Raw genomic sequence first — 6635 nt, forward strand, 5'->3', positions numbered from 1 at the left:
ACGCAGCCGAGACGTATCTGTGTACGACGTCGCCACAGATTTAAATCGCGCGCCGCGGCAGGGCCGGTACTACGTTGTGAAACAGCCTGTAGAAGCGTCTTGTGACGTAGCTGGGTTGGCAGAGTGGGGACTCGCTCGCTCGCTCTTCAGTTTACCGACAGACTTATATGACATCGAGTATTGTTGGTCTGACGCCAGCAAGGATACAGCTATTTGTATCGATAGGTTTATGCCTGGTGCGCCACTTCTTCGCTAGGGGGTGCTGGTGCAAGCATCTGCATGCGATTGCCCAAAGGTATCTCTACGGCAGTTCTTATCTTATCCCTTCTACATATGTTCAGCTGTCATCATTTGAAGATCGCAAGGAAATGCAGAAAGACCGGACGAAGTTTTCACTTGGTAATTAATGGCAGATCACATTAAATGTAGATAAATGCAATATAATACCTAAAATAAAAAGAAAGAATCCCATGGAATCAGTTTACAAAAGTAGCATTGAACACTCGTCGGTTTCATTTCTCCAGAAGTATGAGGAAGTATCTACTACATCTACATGGATACTCTGTAAATCACATTTAAGTGCCTGGCAGAGGGTTCATTGAACTACTTTCACAATTCCCTTTTATTCTAATCTGGTATAGCGCGCGGAAAGAACGAACACCTGTATCTTTCCGTACGAGCTCTGATTTCCCTTATTTTATTACGGTGAACGTTTCTCCCTATGCAGATCGGTGTCAACAAAATATTTTCGTATTCGAAGGAGAAAGTTGGTGATTGGAATTTCGTGAGAAGATTCCGCTGCAATGAAAAACACCTTTCTTTTAATGATGTACAGACCAATCCTCTAACATTTCAATGAAACTCTCTCCGCTATTTCGCGATAATACGAAACGTGCTGCCCTTCTTTGAACTTTTTCGATGTACTCCGTCAATCCTATCTGGTAAGGATCCCACACCGCGTAACAGGATTCTAAAAGAGGACGAACAAGCGTAGTGTAGGCAGTCTCCTTAGTAGCTGTTTTGCCCTGGCAATTAAACGCAGTCTTTGGTTAGCATTCCCCACAACATCTTCTATGTGTCTCTTCCAATTTACGTTGTTCATAATTGTAATTCCTAGGTATTTAGTTGGATTTACGGCTTTTAGATTTGTTTGACTTATCATGTAACCCAAGTTTAACGGTTTCCTTTTAGCACTCATGTGGATGACCTCACACGTTTCGTTATTTAGAGTCAATTACCAATTTTCGCAATACAAAGATGTCTTCTAAATCGTTTTGCAATTTGTTTAGGGCCTCTGATGACTATTAGTCGATAAACGACAGCGTCATCTGCAAACAACATAAGGGGGCTTCTCAGTTTGTCTCCCAAATCGTTTATGTAGCAAAGGGCCTATAACAGTACCTCCGGGAACGCCAGAAATCGCTTCTGTCTCACTCGATGACTTTCCGTCAATCTTATGTGGTAAGGATCCCACACTGCTACGAACTGTGACCTGCCTGACAGGAAATCACGAATCCAGTTACATAACGGAGACGATATTCCACAATCACGCAATTTCACTACAAGCCACTTGTGTGGTACAGTGTCAAAAGCGTTTCGGAAACAACTATAGCCTATATTTATGGTTAATACAGTATCTGATAAAAATATGTAGACACGTATCAGCGGACATTAATATGGGTATGTGTCCATCCTACGCTTTTATGACGGCGTGAACTGTACTGGGGACTCTTTCAGTGAGGTGTCTGAATGTCTGTGGAGGAATGGCAGGCCATTCGTCTTCCTCATGAGCCGAGACCAGAGACGGTAGCGATTTTGGACTCTGGGGTCCTGAGTGAAATCGGCGTTCTAACTCATCGCAAAATTGCTCCCTTGGGTTTAGGTCGGCAGTCTGGTCAGGCTAGTCCATTTCAGCAATGTTATTATCCACTATCCATTGCCTCACAGATGCGGCTTTATAACAGGGTGCATTGGCATGCTGATAAAACAGTCATCGTCTGCGAACTGCTCCTCTGTTGTACGCAGTACAAAATGCTGTAAAATGTGTTCATTGTTGTTGTTATGGTCTTCAGTCCAGAGACTGGTTTGATGCAGCTGTCCATGCTACACTATCCTGTGCAAGCTTCTTCATCTCCCAGTATCTATTGCAACCTACATCCTTCTGAATCTGTTTAGTGTATTCATCTCCTGGTCTACCTCTAGGATTTTTACCCTCCACGCTACCCTCCAATACTAAAATGGTGATCCCTTGATGCCTCAGAATATGCCCTACGAACCGATCCCCTCTTCTAGTCAAGTTGTGCCACAAATTTCGCTTCTCTCAAATTCTATTCAATACCTCCTCATTAGTTATGTGATCTACCCATCTAATCTTCAGCATTCTTCTGTAGCACCACAATTCGAAAGCATCTATTCTCTTCTTGTCTAAACTATTTATCGTCCACTTTTCACTTCCGCTTCACTCCATACAAATACTTTCAGAAACGACTTCTTGACACTTAACTCTATACTCAATATTAACTAATTTCTCTTCTTCCATTGCCAGTCTACGTTTTATATCCTCTCTACTTTCACCATCATCAGTTATTTTGCTCCCCAAACAGCAAAACTCATTTATTACTTTAAGCGTCTCATTTCCTAGTCTAATACCCTCAGCATCACCCGATTTAGTTCGACTACATTCCATTATCCTCGTTTTGCTTTTGTTGATGTTCATCTTATATCCTCCTTTCAAGACACTGTCCATTCCGTTCAGCTGCTCTTCGAGGTCCTTTGCTGTCTCTGACAGAATTACAATGTCATTGGCGAGCCTAAAAGTTCAGATTTCTTCTCCATGGATTTTAATTCCTACTCCGAATTTTTGTTTCCTTTACTGCTTGCTCAATATACAGATTGAATAACATTGGGGATAGGCTACAACTCTGTCTCACTCCCTTCACCACCACTGCTTCCCTTTCATGCCCTTCGACTCCTATAACAGCCATCTGGTTTCTGTACAAATTGTAAATAGCCTTTCGCTGCCTGTGTTCATATTCTTGCGTATTTGTCGTTTTCTTAAGCCCAATAAGGGACCACAGCTTAACCCTCGACAACAGCCCCTACCGTATCACTACCTCCTCCATTCGTGGCACTACATGGCGAGTAACGTTCACCAGGCATTAAGCAAACCCAAACCCGTCTTCGTCATTCAGAGTCACTCGTCTCTAGCATTGGCGTCGCTCCTTAACAGCATCCCAAGCGTCGCTTAGCACTGAGGACAGTAAAGTGTGGCTTATGAGGGGCTGCTCGATCACTGTCCCACGTTCTTTTTAACTCCCTACGCACACTCTTTGTGCATGTTGGACTGCTGACAACACTTGGAACTCACGATTGACTCCTTCCTCTGGACCGAGCGAGGTGGCGCAGTGGTTAGCACACTGGACTCGCATTCGGGAGGACGACGCTTCAATCCTGCGTCCGGCCATCCTGATTTAGGTTTTCCGTGATTTCCCTAAATCGCTCCAGGCAAATGCCGGGATGGTTCCCTTGAAAGGGCATGGCCGACATCCTTCCCTAATCCGATGACCTCGCTGTCTGGTTTCCTCCCCCCCCCCCCCCCCCACAACAACCCAACCCCTTCCTCTCGTTTCATGCGATTTTTTACATCTACCCACCACAATGCTCGTTCCCAACCCTTCAGTACGTGATGTCCGCCAGGTCTTGGTTTATCAGTGGCCCTTCCTTTGCTTTTCCACTTCACAATCACAACAGCAACAGTCGTCTTGGGCAGCTTTAGAAAGGCTGAAATGTTCCTGACAGATTTGTTACTTAGACGACATCCAGTGACTATACTCTCATAAGAATAGACCTGATGTAAACAAACACAAACGCGATGATTGGTCAGCAGCCCTAACTCTCGTACACAGGCGATGTTCCGCCCTTGGAAGTAGGTCCAACTTTTGTATTAGAAATCTTATTACCATGTCACTGTGCATGGAACTTTAATAGGCACTGGGTGATCAAAAAGTCAGTATAAATTGAAAACTGAATAAATCACGGAATAATGAAGATAGAGAGGCACAAATTGACACACATGCTTGAAATGACATGGGGTTTTATTAGAACAAAAAAAAAAAAAAAAAAAAAAAAAAAAAATATATATATAAAAGTTCAAAAAATGTCCGACAGATGGCGCTTCATCTGATCAGAATAGCAATAATTAGCATAACAAAGTAAGACAAAGCAAAGATGATGTTCTTTACAGGAAATTCTCAATATGTCCACCATCATTCCTCAACAATAGCTGTAGTCGAGGAATAATGTTGTGAACAGCACTGTAAAGCATGTCCGGAGTTATGGTGAGGCATTGGCGTCGGATGTTGTCTTTTAGCATCCCTAGAGATGTCGGTCGATCACGATACACTTGCGATTTCAGGTAACCCCAAAGCCAATAATCGCACGGACTGAGCTTGAGGTCTGGGGACCTGGGAGGCCACGCATGACGAAAGTGGCGGCTGAGCACACTATCATCACCAAACGACGCGCGCAAGAGATCTTTCACGCGTCTAGCAATACTTTTTTTTTTGTTCTAATAAAACCCCATGTCATTCCAAGCATGTGTGTCAATTTTTACCTCTCTATCTACATTATTCGGTGCTTTATTAAGTTTTCAAATTTATACTGACTTTTTGATCACCCGGTATTCTGATGTTTTAACAGCCATCAACGTTTTTTTTATCATACTTTAGCTAGTAATTTTTGTTTAAAGAATCGTGTACAGTCATAGTCTCTGTAATGGGCATAAACGTTGCTTGTGCTGTAATTGTCTCGCTGTTCATACTTACCGCGAAAATGGATAAAACTGCATCCTGCTTCTTAGTGAAACACGCGCGCGGATCACCGATAATGGTTAGAAACAAATTGTTCTTAATGCTTTCACAAAATTACAGAGAAAAATCAGCTTTGATGTTTTTTGAGAAACAGTATGAACTAAATACAGGGTGTTCAAAAAGTCTCTTCGCAGTGCCGTATCGTATGCCGCAGTGAATATACCGAAATGAAACTCAGTGAAATACAAGTTATTAATTTATTGAATATTCATTTTTACTTAGAAATTTTCACATTAAATGTTGAAAGTGTCCCACCTGTTGTTGAATACACAATTGAATTCGTCTAATCATGTTTCCAAACACAATCTGGAACATTTCTTCTGTAACAGAAGCAGTGAAAGTGGATATTGCAGTTTTCAATTCATCAATGCATTTTGGACAGTTTTTATAGACAGTTGCTTTCGCTGCACCCCAAAAGAAAAGGTCAGGCGATCGTGGAAGCCAAAGTCCCTGTGGAATTATGCTATCACCAAAAACATCAGCATGCAGTGACATTGAAACACGAGCTGTATGCGCGGTTGCACTATCTTGTTGAAAATAACCGTTACGTATTTCACTTAACACAAGTTCTCCTATGAATGGATACAGAATATCACTGCAGCATCGTTATGCGTTTATTGTTTCGTTCAGAAACCCAGGCAGGCGAACAATCATACGGCAGGCCGCAGCTAACAATCGTACGGCACTGCGGAGAGACCTTTTGAACACCCCGTATAAGCAAGAGACATTAAACCATAAGCGTGGCGTAATCGATAGCGTTAGAGACTTGTAATAGGAGTGTGATTGAGAGCGACGGTTCGAAACTCTATTTTTTTGTTCGGTTTGAATACCTAAATCGTTTAAATACGAAATTCATCAATTATATGGTAATGAACTCACTTAACCATCGTTTATCCAGAAAAATGCACGTCTTCTAGTTTCTAATAAAATATCGCACTAAAAATTCTGATTTTCATTGAAAATACACATTATTAATTATCGATCTTTTATAAAAGATTGTTGAAGTTAAGAATTCAGTACACGATTAAACTGTTTGGAGAAAAATGAAAAATCAAATACTCTTTGTTTGAATATGCCCATCGTTTTGTAGGACAGATGTGGTCTCACACGAGCCAGGGCGATAAGCATCGTAGAAACATAGGAAACAGAAATTTTCACGGCATCGAGCACACTGTACATATGCAGCACTTTTACAGTTGCCAGCTTGACACTGCAATCTCAACCCAACAGGATTGATCTGGAGTCAAGTTAAGGAATTTGTCGTGAGAAATAACAAGATATTTACGTTGCTAAACGTACTATAACTAATGCACGAAACTTTGTTACACGTCTCTGCCGAACGACGGCGAAATGCAGAACATCCCGTCATAAAAGAGGAGGACATGTGGGCTTTTTGGTGGCTTAGGATTTTGTTGCTGATCGCCACGTCATTAACGTAACAGTACTGAAATGTATTCCTCGGAGTCCGATATGGAAGGAGTTCAGAGATTATGAGGTAATACCTTCATTGGCTGTAATATTTAACAACGTGGTATAATCCCATTAGTGTGCTTTTGCTCCGCACATACCTCATGCAGAAAAATTATCAATGTTACAGCCAGGAATTCTTACCGCTCTTGTTTTTAATTACAGTACTTGTTAGTTAAGACCGATCGCCCAACAAGCATATTGCATCAGTTTTACCCCATATTATTTCCTTCTGTTTCAAAATTAAACGACATTCAAAGCTATATTGTTCTCTGCTCGTCTCTTTTTTACATCTTTATA

Source organism: Schistocerca americana, chromosome 4 (genome assembly GCF_021461395.2).
Source record: "Schistocerca americana isolate TAMUIC-IGC-003095 chromosome 4, iqSchAmer2.1, whole genome shotgun sequence".
Lineage (NCBI taxonomy): Eukaryota > Metazoa > Arthropoda > Insecta > Orthoptera > Acrididae > Schistocerca > Schistocerca americana.